This window comes from Emydura macquarii, unplaced genomic scaffold (genome assembly GCF_026122565.2).
Source record: "Emydura macquarii macquarii isolate MOO-44397 ecotype Brisbane River unplaced genomic scaffold, CSIRO-AGI_Emac_v2 contig_3451, whole genome shotgun sequence".
NCBI classification, from domain to species: domain Eukaryota; kingdom Metazoa; phylum Chordata; order Testudines; family Chelidae; genus Emydura; species Emydura macquarii.
In genome coordinates, this window is record NW_027133588.1 from 6953137 (window position 1) to 6965794 (window position 12658).

The window sequence follows — 12658 nt, forward strand, 5'->3', positions numbered from 1 at the left end:
ATCCTGAAGGCATTCATTAATTAGATTTAGTGTAAGGTGTTTTGAAGATGAAAAGTGAGTCACGCAGTTGTTGTTGAAAGCTTCCATACAGTATGTCTACACTGTGAGTAGGAGGTATGATTGCAGCTCATGGGGACACAGATCAAAGCTAGCTGCAGTAACAACAGCAGTGTAGCATGGCAGCATGGGTGGTGGCCCAGACTAGTCTCTTGAGTACAACCCTGCCCAGGACTTTGGGTACGTACACTAGAGGCTAGCGCATGCTGCCATGGCTACACTGCTATTGTTACTGCAGCTAGCTTTGGTCTAGCAGCATGCTGCAGTCACACCTCCTGACTGAGGTGTAGATGTACCCCTAATGAAAAGCATCTCTTGAGTTCTCTATTAAACATATTTTTTCCTTTTTTAAAAATCAGTTAAAACCTTTATTTCTGATCTGTTTGCTGCCACCTGTTCTTCTGCAAAAAAGTGGTAGCAGCTGTATAAATTTTGCCATCGGTTTGTATACCAGGTTTCATGTTGTTGAAATACTGGGCTAAGAATGAGAAGAATCTTAGGGCCAGATTCAGTCCTACATCAAGAGTTGAGGAGCTGGTTATAGCTCCCTACCCCTGAATGCTGATCTACACCAGCCTCAGTGATGCTTAGCTCAGCTGCTCTAATATACGTCTCTGGTGTAGGATCCTGAACGGACTACGCTAGTGGAGAATAGACTTAATTCCACATCCCTCTTTTCCACAGCACAAATTCTACTCTCGGGGTGATGGGATAGCTAGTGCAGACCAAGATGTGGTACATCTATGTCAACTGGGAGCTCTCCTGTGCCAGGGGAATACTCCGAAGACTTTTTGTAGACATTTTCCCGCCGCATTGGAGCACCTCAATGCTGAGGCCTCCTCACAAGTCCATTCCCCTTTAGTACTGATGGAAAGCTAATGCTTAATTCAGAAGAATGACCATTATCCTGTCCTGATCGCTACAGAGTCTGGAGAGTCTCTCCCCACTCACCCCAATAATGTCCCCACTGAAGGGGATCTAACCCCAGCTGCAACAACACAAAATGTGTGATCCTGTGAAACAAGCCATCAGTTAAGTGAATCTCCAAATTCATGCTTACACAGCAAGTGCAGATATTTCTGCTGAGGAAACTTATACCGCATGCAATCGGTAACACAAAGGAGATGGCAGGGAGGGTGGGATTTGCATGATGTTGAGGGGTGGAGCAGAAAGAGGCCTGCTTCCTCCCTGTTCTACTTTTATGAATTGCAGTCCACTGGCCAATCCCAGGGACTGCACCAGTCCCCTAGCAAGAAAGGGCTGAAATGAGCCAGCATGCACTTTGGTGTAGCCCACCATCCCAATCTAGTGCCAGCTGTAATAGGCAGCACCTCTTGTTGACTGAGTAACACTTTTGGAGAGTACCACATAGTCTGAGGAAAATATATAGCATGTCAACAGCAAAGTTCTGGTTGTTAAACCAGGATGGAAATTGGTTTATATTCTGTGACGCTGGGCTCACAAGTTTATGGTGCAGATGTTGCGGATGTTCACATGTGGCAAAAATACATGCCATCAAGCAATTTATATGCCCCTTTGTTGAAAAAAAAAGTGGCAGGTTTCATTTTGCTAGTTTACATGAAATTACAGTTATTTTCCATTTGAACACTGTTCCACATGTTCATACTTGGGCAAACTGTGTGTGTATACACAGTTACCGTGCTTCTGCATGTAGTCACAGCAACTGTGTGTGCAAGGAACATTCATACAGATAACTGTTAAGTGGCTTGTGTAATTACCACAAATGTACACCTAATCACAAAAGTTATATGTATGGGCAGTTACAACCACTTGGACATGTATGTACCTTAAGAATTTCTAATTGAATATTTGGGAGGAAAAGTTGGGGGGGAGGGGTTGCAATATGCTGCCATGAATAGAAAAAATTGTGGTTAAACATTAAACAATTCTAATTTTCCCCAAAATTTGTCACCAGATAGAGGCAATATTTTATCCTGAAGCTATAAAACTTTCATATGAAATCAGCTTTTATGAAAATGTCGAGTTGCTCTTCTACAGATGGTAATTATTTCTGGACATTGAAAGTTTAACCATTTAGCCACCGGCTGCAATTCTTCACCATTTCCAAGTGACACATACAAAGGTATCCCCCTGACATTAATATTGCTTCAGCATTCAATTCAGACCTCACTCCATCTGATCCCTGACAATATATGTTAGTTTGCAGTTAATGGTGCAAGATGCAGTTTTCCTCAAAGTTGATTGTCATGCTGTCTGGAGTGGCTCATGATGTGAGTGTCTACCTCAAGACAGACTGTCAACTGCAGGACAGATATCCCAAACTGGTGGCATGTTCTATAATTAGATTTCACCAAACCAATAACAAATGTGAACTCCTGGATCACTTTAACAGTCTCATCATGGAATTACAGAGAATCCCCTTAGACTCTCCAGTCTATCTTGCCACCAACGCAGACTGGATTTGGTAACAAATGGTCATTTACACCAAAAATCACACAATATTCAGGTTGCTTCCAGTTCCAAAATTTTTGAGTTAATGCAGGGAGAGGATTTCTTTTTATATATTATGATCAAACATATTAAATCTTGGAAGCTGAAGCATCCAAAGATAGAGGCCAGTTTTGAAAATTTTGGCATATTTTCCTCAACCTCTTTATTGGACCTAGAAACATTTGCTGCTGGCTGACAACAGAATGGACAGTACATGGGTGCTGGCAAAATCACCAGAAATAATGTGACAAAAGAAATTATCACATTAAAAGTCTAAGACAGCTTAGATTGTAAACTCTTTCGGGGAGGGACTGTCATTCTGTTGTGTGTTTGTTTAGCACCTTACACAGCGGGATCCAGTCCATGACTGGGGATCTTAGACACTATGGTAATACAAATAATAACTAATAATAATAATAACAACGTTTTGTGGGAATATCATGACAATTAAAATTATTGTTACCACTAGTGTTTATTGATACTAGTACAAATTGCTACATATGTGTATTAAAGGACCAATCCTGCAAATACTTGCTACTGGGCATAGCATTTTCTATTATGAGTTATCTACTGTGGGCCAGATCCTGGCTCATACTCCAGGTGTTTTGTGACATTCCATCAGTACAAAGAGCTGGTCTTGTTCTCTTGAGGATTCTTCCTGTACAGAAATCTCCAGTAGTATAACAGCTCTTACAACACTTCCCATAGTGGCCACAGTGTTGGGGGCTTTGTCAGATCAAACAGGGTCTGGCAAGAGTTTCCCTGTGCCCTAGCAATTCCTGGCTACTATAATGATCGGCTACTGCTCTAGCTTATGCCAGAGACCAGATCAGCCTGGTATGTCACCAACTGCAGTATCAGGGAACTTAAATGTGGCTTAGTGGTAACCATCTTTACTCCCCACCTCTTTGGTTCTACACTTAGTAAAGCTCTGATCTTTCACAGAAGTTAGTCCTTAGTCATTAGTTGGGTCAGAATTCCAGTTAGTTTCTTTTAGTAGATGTGAGTGGGGATCAGGTTATCGTCCTACTATACTACCTGGATGAACACTATCTCATTCAGACTCATGACAGACTTGGCACCAGGCTGTAACTAGGCTATTGTGCAACTTGAAAGACACCTCTACCTGCAAAGAAATTGTCCATGAAAAGTTTCATTATATGAAGTTCAGCTAAATACAATCCATTACTCTAGAGGCCTACTGTTTCATTAGAACCATCTCCCCCTCTTATATTCTTCCAGTGGTGGGAAGAAGTATTTCTAACTAGACATGTTAACGATCAGAGAAACGGACAGTGGTTCACTGCTGGTGTATTATAAATAGTGGTTCAGTTGTGAATAATTAACATAGGATGTCAAATATTATTATTTTCATGAAGAATTTACCCAGCATACCAGCACAAAAATGTGACTGTTTTTAATGGTGATAGCCTTTGTTCTCAAGTGGCCAAAATACTGTCTGCCTGGGGAATGGGACTGTGTCATTCATCCCTTAAAATGGTTCACTTGGAGAGCTCACAGAGCAGATTGAGGATGTCAAGGCTCTAATGTGATGTTACTATAGGGGGCTCTCTTCCCCTTCTCTTTTGATCTTCACACAATAATATTTTGTGGTAGGATAAGACACAATAACAAGGTAATAGCCAAACCATGAATGTGAAGCCAAACACTGGTGGTATTTTTGTTTGTTTGTTTTATTTGAATGTGAACGCTCCAGTGCTTTTGTAAAAAAAGGAGATAGATTCCCATCTGAAGTTGATTCCCTCCCTTCATCAGACAGATTTCAAATCATTTGAAGATACTTTCCCTGGGGGAGTCAGAGGCAAGCAACTAAAAATGGGTCTCTTGATTTCTAGACCGTTACTGTGAAATAAGCAACTGTCACATTGGAATTCTTTTAATCATAGGTGTTTAGCTGATTATTCCTAAAAGACTTTATTCATGAATTTGTCAGTTCAAAGGCACAGTAACTCTTTTTATAAAGACTGATTTCCTGTAAATGGATAAATGTATGGCTCTACTCCCAACATAGCTCAAAGCATCCTTTGATTTAAATGTTAAAAGGAGACACTATGAAGTAAATAGCTACTGTGATTTTGTGTTGCTTATGCCCTACATATTCTCAAATCTGTGTAGAAAGATTAGTGTTAATTACTTGACAGGGTCTGTGAACTGTTGGGGAAACCAGAAGAGTGGACAGTTGAGTTTATTTTAATTGATTTGTGGTTGTTTTTCACGTTAGTGTGCTAGCTATAATTGTGTTTGGTTTTGGAAGTTTTGCAATTGTATTTATGTATTAATGATCCCTCAACAAATTAGAAAGAGATCAAAAAAGCCCCTCACCAAACCTCCAAAATTGTGTTTAGACCTGGCCTTGTAGATACTGTAAGTGCAAAAGTGTCAAATATATAAAGGTTTTAATGCAGTTTTCTTAACAAAAGCAATCCTCTTAAAAATATTACAGATTAAACTGTCAAGTTGTAGTGACTGCTGCTTTGCTAGAAAACCATAGCCTTTCTGCAATTTCTCTTATACATAATTTAGTTCTACTGCATTGATTCTATACAGCTTTGCTGCTACTCTCAGTTTTGGCTAATTCTCAAGGATGAGCGCTCCAGTAGACAGCTGCATCTCACTGATTAGTGTAATCACCTCGGATGAGGCTCCACTGAATATGCATAAGATTAAAGGGGAAAGAAACTCTCATTGCCTTTCCCCTATTTCATTCCTTCCCTTCTTCCTGTCCCTCTGCCTCCAAGCCCCTCCCCTATACAACACTCGCTCACTCTGAAAGAGGTGGATGTCAAGATTCTGACAGAGTTTGGAAAAGGGTCCTTGACATTTTCAGCTTAAAAAAAAAAGCAGCACTAAAAAGTGAAGAATTCTAGAAGCAGCACAATAAATGTTCAGTCTGCTTTGGTTGATGTTAATTTAGAAATGGTTAGTGAAGTGAAGAGTGAGCGATGATATGAGTTGATAGAGTATAGATGAAAGCTCCATAACTCTAGGGTCTTAAGTGGAGGATATTCAGGTGCTTCAAAGCATGCTATTTTTAAATGTATTTTTTAAAAGTAAAAGGATCAAATTTTTGTATGTTCCATGAGATTCTGGCATTAAAACTAAATGTTTCACTTATGGATAACTATAATAAGTTTAGCTGTAAAACCAACAATCCTGCAGATTGTGATTTGTGGCAAGCAGACAATGTGGATTTACAAATATTCATGTTGGAGTGTTGCTGTGTAAGTGAAATAGACAATTGGAAGCTAAATTCTGGTTCTGTTACCATCTGACTCATCAAATGACTTACAAAATAGTTACACGACTTGCCCTATCTCAGTTTGCCAATCTGTAGAATGGGTACAATAATATTTACTTCCCTAGTGTTGCAAGGTTTAATTAATATTTAGGAAGCGCTTTGAAATCCTTGTATGAGAGATTCCAACCTAACAAGCTGCAAATTATTTTCACTAGAATTATTATACCTCAGCAGACAAATAATACATTTGGGCTGAGATTTTCAGTGATGCACAGGGGATTTTGAAGTTCCATTCACATTAATACATCCAAATTCTTTACACAGTTTTGAAAATCTGTCTAGGTTTTTTAATACTCTCAGGTATACTTTATTCCAAAAAAGGAGTATGTTTAAAGTTATTATTTAAATATGTTTTTCTTTAGACTTGGTGGCTCTCAAAAACCAACATTCTTCTTACAGAAAATTTCTATAGACAATGAGCTTTCTATAGACAGTCTGTATTTTTGGAGATTCCTCTTCCTTTCAGACACACCATATTGGAAAGCTGATTTAAATGTTCATTGGATTTTGTGTATTCCTCCAGACTGCTGCAACAGTATCATCATTGGAGAAAAGATGCGTAATTCTGGATTTTGTGTGCAAAAAATCAAAGTTGTATCTCTAGCCTGCTGTGAATAAATCAGATCCAATTAAGCTTCTAGTTCTGGTTTCAAATCAAAATCACAGCTAATCAAAAAAAACATCAAATTAGGTGGAAATCCACTGAACGCAGATCTCTGTTTGTTCCTATTGTGTTGGAGGGAAACCTATTTACTAAGGAAACAGGAAGAGTTATACCATCAGCTTGGTGCTGTACAAGTGATCTGTGGTAACAGGCAGGAAAAATGAGTTTGAATCCAAGACACTATTTCTCATTCACTGATAGAGTTGCAGAAGTGTTTTAAACTCACAAGGGAGGGCATATACCCATTACACAGCAACAAAATCTGCTGTTTTTTCAAGCCACTAAAGTGAAGTCAGTTCAGTCTTTCTGCTTGGAAGGTAATCAGGCTACAAAAATGCAAGGTTGCAGCTAGAAAGGAGGATGTTTATAAAAAGGAGGGTGAAGAGGAAAGAAATTTTTATTGCACACCTTCTTCAAACACCTGCATCCAAGACTTGAACACCCAGACAGGTCATCCTGTGCAGAAAGAAAGTTGGATGAGGTTGTACCAAAGGGGACAGTGTCATACAGTGCCTTTGTGTGGTATTCAAGAAACACTTAATATTGGAGGGCAGTGTCTAAAAACATGAAAGAGAAATGCAAAAAACTGAATCTAAATGTCAAGCATATGATAGGAAAATCAATTCAGTAAAATCATTCAGCCTTAAGTGGCACTTATCTTTGGTTTCCTTCTTCTCGTACACTGAACACCTGTTCTCCAAAGGCTTATATTTCAGGGATTTTTCACATAGGTACTTGGCAACCAATATGGCCTTTGCAGGGAATTGCATTGTGCATAATGAACATGGCAGCTGTCTTGCAGTTCACCAACAATAACAACTGGTAGCCAACCAACCCCTGTGAGAATTCTTTTCACAAAGGAACCATTTCCTAAACAATCCAAGGTACAATTTGAAAAACCTCTCTGAAATGATCATCTGCAAAGCCAATTCATACCAGGAGCTCATATAACCAGAGTAAAGATGCAAGTTTTGAATATATTTTTAATGTTATCATTTCATTACTGAGGTTTGTAGGAGGTCTGATGTGTGTTAGTCAGCTACTGACTTCAGTGGATATTGTATAAATTACCAGTTGTGGGGCAGCTTCCTGATTTTAATGCATGCCTCCATCCAAGATTTTTTTTTCTTTATAGTTTTTTTCATTCTTTCTTTGATGATTTTATCTGATATATGATGAGGAGCACAAAGCCTGCTCCTAAGGTAAAGGGATTCTCACCCATTCATGGTTTTGAAGATGATCTTGAGTACTTTGAAATGGACTCAGCAGTCCACTGGCAGCCAATGTACCATGCCAGGTACTGGTGTGAGATGTTCATATAGTCAGCTCTGCTTACAGCAAGACTGCTGTATGCTGCACTAGCTAGCTGCAGCTTCCGGGCCCCAAGGATCAGCTCAAGAGGGAGAGAGTTATATTTGTATAAGGGTAATAAATGTGTGGATTGTGGTTGGTAGATCTACTTCCTAGAAGAATTAACACAATAGCTGAACAAACCAAAGGGGAGAGACATCCCTGTCTGCTGTTGCTCCCTTTGTGTCTAGAAACACTGAGTTGTGAAGCTTGATTTTGCATCTGAGTACCACTTTGATCCAGGTAACAGACACCTGAAATGAGGGGCAGGTCACCTTTTCAATTAGTTCCTCAAAATGATGCACCCTTCCCAAATAACATAACTTCTGCTCTTTACCCACTGCTATTCATCCCCACATTATTCAAACACTGGATCATTGAGAAAATTAGAGAGCCCATATTTATTAGAATGGGGCATAGAACTAAGTATCATCTACATACTGATGTCAGCATCGGAGCCTGTAGAATCTCCCTGATGATCTTAGGAAGACCATGAATAAGAGCGAGGATGGGATCAATTTCTGTGGGATTCACTATGTGAGGGCCTTTGAGGGAAGAAGGAATCATTTCATCTGAAAGGAGAGAGCGGAGTCATCTTAAACTCTGACTACACCTGTCACATCTTGTAGATGGGTGAGCAGCAACTCACAGTCCATGCTATCAAAGGCTCTCAAATGGTCCAATAGAGCTAACATTGACATTTGACCACTACATAGCTATGACTAGATCATCCAGTCACAAGATGATCCAGTCACATTCTGCAAGATGAAAGGTGCTAAGATGCAAAACCTTTGAAAGATAGGAAGGGGATGGGGTAGTGTGGGAGAAGAGAACCTCAGCTCTCCAAGAAGGACGTGATAGAAAAAAGGACAATAAGAATCTGTCTTAAAATCCACTTCCTGAAAGCCGGAAATTCTGAGCTAATGTGAACCTGACATAGCATGCTTTATGTGGAGACCTATCACATTGACCATTATGAATTGCTTCAGGTGAATATCGTAAAGAAATGACATTCTTTGACATAAAAAATGTCAGTATGCTCGTTGGCTACCAATATAAGCTGTTTCTGTTTTCTCACTAATTTGAGAACATATTTGAATTTTTCTTAATACATATTGGTTTTATTTTCACCTTTTGTGTTAAGTACAAAATGAAGTCCCTCTTGCCAAGTTCTCTGGAGAATTGTCCTGTGTGTCAAAGGTCAAGGATATTTACTATCACCCCTACTCTTGTGTAAAAGGGATCAATGGGTGGTTGTACTTTTGAAAGAGAATTGATCCTTCCCAATAAATTGGTCCACTGAAAGATATTACCTCACCCACCTCGTTTCTCTTTCTCCAATCATGTAATACTGCACCGTCACAGGTCTTATAAGCACCTCAGTATTGAGGAGAGCTAGATTCTTTAATGGCGCCCTGTTTTTAGCAGCTGTGTATAAATAACCATACTGAGTGTGCAGTACTTAACTACCTCACAGGGAGATTGTGAACAAAACGGTAGCTTTTTTGTAACTGGCAGAGGCAACATTATAATGGCCTAACCAGTCCTGTCATTTTCTGTATAGAACCAGTAGCTATAATTCAGTACATGATGAAATACTGCAAATATCACGTAAAGGAGAAACAGGTCTGATCATTCCTAGATAGTTTCCAGCCAGATAATTGCCACCTCTTTTTTTTCTCTTTAGGGTTTTTTCCAGGTTCATTTACTATAAGTATTATCTTCTGTTCTTTAGCATTTTTGAAGATATGTTTTTAACATTATTTTCTGTGTTTCAGCTAGCCTGGCACTTTTCCCCATAATTTCCTGTGACCAGGAGCTTGCCCAAGGGGGGACAAGCAAGGGCAACACCCCCCCTCCCCCAATAATCAGTAGGGGCACAGAACTCTTCCGGCCCTATGATCGTGGTGGGGAGAGCAAGATCCTCGGCCCCACGGCTGCAGCAGGGGCACAGAACGTGCCCCTCCAAAAGGGGTCAAATTTTTCTTCCTGCACACACCTCTGCCTGTGACAAATGATGAGGCCCCTGTGATACCTCTACCGTGTCTCTCTTCCCCCCAGTTAGGATCTAAGCCCTCACAGAAGAAAGATCTTGATCTCTCAACTAAAAAATACTGTAACTGTATCCTATTATAGCCTATCTGTACATGCTCTGCTAAATTCCTCTGTAGGGTTGTTTGTATTTATTGTCATTCCATCTCAACAATTGGGGATTATACGTTCCTTTAGATGCATGTCCATAACTTCCATTACAACCAATGAAAAGGAGGCCCACAAAGCAGGGAAGAATACTCCAAAATATGTTCGTGGAAAACAAATGTGGTATTTCTTGTTTACTAGAGTCGAGTTTCTTCTTCACTAACTCTTATAAAACCTGTGACAATGAAGTATTGCATGAATGGAGAGAGAGAGACAAGGTGACTGAGGTAATGTATTTTTATTGGACCAGCTACTGTTGGTGAGAGAGAGAAGCTTTCCAGCTTACTCAGCGCTCTTCTTCAGGTCTGCATTGTCACAGGTTTTATAAGAGCCTCAGTGTTGAGGAAATCTAGATTCTTAGTGGTTCCCACTTTTTAGCAGCTATGTATAAATCATATTGAGTGTGCAATATTTAACTACCTCACAGAGATGTTGTGAGACTTAATGACATGTTTGTGAAGTGTACTGAAATCCTTGGGTGAAAGACTATATAAGTGCAAAGGAACATTACTATTATTTATTACTTCTAGGCACAATAGTCTAATTCTTGTAGTTTTTAGGGTTCAGGTGAAAATGACCCCAGTCCTCTCCCAGTCAGGATCTACAGTGTATAATTTAGAATATTAGATTTTTCCTCAGAAAAAATATCCAGTAGTATAATAAGGCTCTTTTATTGAGGAAAATGCTAAGAATGAGTGCAAATATTTACTTCTACGTTTACTTCTAAATTAGCTAATGTGATGCATCACAAAGTTAATTTTGGAAAAATATTTAATGTAATCAATCTTTATAATGTTATCTTTATGCAGACATTATATTTTCCCTTGAGTTTATCTTCATCATCATAATTGTATTACTAGTAAGCATGTTCTACATTGTAGCTAATAAGAAAAAAGTTCATTGGCTAAACTGGAGACCCTCTTTTTAATGAAGAAAGCTTGTTCTGCTTGTTTGTAAGCTCTGTTCTCGTGCACTTGTGCCACCACCCTTCCATGGGCAAGACATGGGCCATAATTGTACTGGAAAGAAAGGGAGTTGTCTTATTATTAGAGGCCATCATGAGGAAGCAAAAATAAAAATAAAAAATAAAATAAAGAAGCAAAATGAGACTGTCCACAAACCAGAAGCACAGTGTGGCCTGATTCTTGGTATTCTGTCGGTTCCTGTGAAGCAGATCGTTGTTTGAACAGCAAACTCAATCATAGGAAGCATGTTTGTGTCACATTCTCATCTTTGCATTTCTGATTGGCATCTCCGAAGGTTTGTAGAATAATTGTTACATAACAGGCTGAGTGGATAGTTTTTTGCATTCGACACTTTAAAGATTGCTGACCAATGCCACTGTGCAGTTATAATGCCTTATGCATGTGGTTAACTAGCAACCACCAGAATTGTTTTACTGTAGTGCACAGTGGTGGCTGGCGGAGCCCCCAAAATTGCAGTTAAAACATTGATGGGAGGAAGACCCTAGCATGTACTTGTCATAGCTCACCTGAGTAAATTTTGCAAACAGGCTTACTCTCCTGCCCCTCCCCCCATCTCTTCACCTCATGACCTCCACACACCCTGTTCAAATAAACTCCATTCTCTATGCGCTAATTAAAGTACTCAGTAAATTAAATCCTTTAGTGCCACCTAGTGACTTGTGGCTATTATTACAAGCTGTTGTATGTTCCTGTTATTTTTTGTACATTGCCAAAATATGTTATTTTTAATAATTAGGCAACACATACCTCTTGGTGGTGATAAATATAATCTTGAATGATCAAAATGTTGGTATTAGAGGTCATATAAAACACTCTTTTTAGAGATCATCTCCTCTGGGCTGTTTCATGTAATTGTATTTGCATGCAAAAAGTGTGGAATAACTGAAAGCTGTTTAAGATCCCTATGGGCATCAATAAAATTTGAATATTGGGTTTGCTTGTATATTATTTCCCTCTGAGAAACTTCTTAGGGAGTTACTCTTTCTTATGCCCTAAACTGCTTTATTTTAATTCAATCAAAGACAATAACAGACTAATCAGAGGGACTGTTGAATCTGGTAAACAGTACAGCAACCTCAGGTCCAACGTAGTATATGCAGCTGCCAATTATCTTCAGATACTATTAAAACAGCCAGCAATTAGATGGACATAGAGAGACCCATTATTTCCTTGCCACCCTGGCAGCTGGGGCAGTGAGTGCATGAGTGATAGCCACAATGATGCTCCATATCACCACAGTAACACCCTATCTGAGATAATCTTCCCAGGGCTAGATCCACCAAGCTGTATTATCCCTAAAGAGGCAGTGTAACTAAGAAATATCAAAGTAAAACATGACATAACTTATTCATAGCCCTATTGAGAATAGAGCTTTCCATGACCATCAATGTCTGCTAAGAACTGGGCTTTTTTATTTTACATAAATGCAATCTAATTATAGGCAGTAATGAAGGTTTGTTCTCCACATATGAATAACATTTGATCATGTACTCTGAGAGCATTGAAGGAAAGATAGCTCTGACTGATTTTTGTTTTACTTGGACTGTGTAGTCTCACCTGCTCAAATTTGGAGCTTTGACTTACAAGTAAAACTCTATTAGCATTTATAGG

At 39.2% G+C, this 12658-nt stretch overlaps 1 protein-coding gene across 4 annotated transcripts in view; it reads left to right on the top strand.

Annotated features, from left to right (window-relative positions):
- The window catches only part of OTUD7A (OTU deubiquitinase 7A), a 227277-nt gene that overhangs the window by 205786 nt on the left and 8833 nt on the right, over positions 1 to 12658 (top strand). The window lies entirely within an intron of this gene.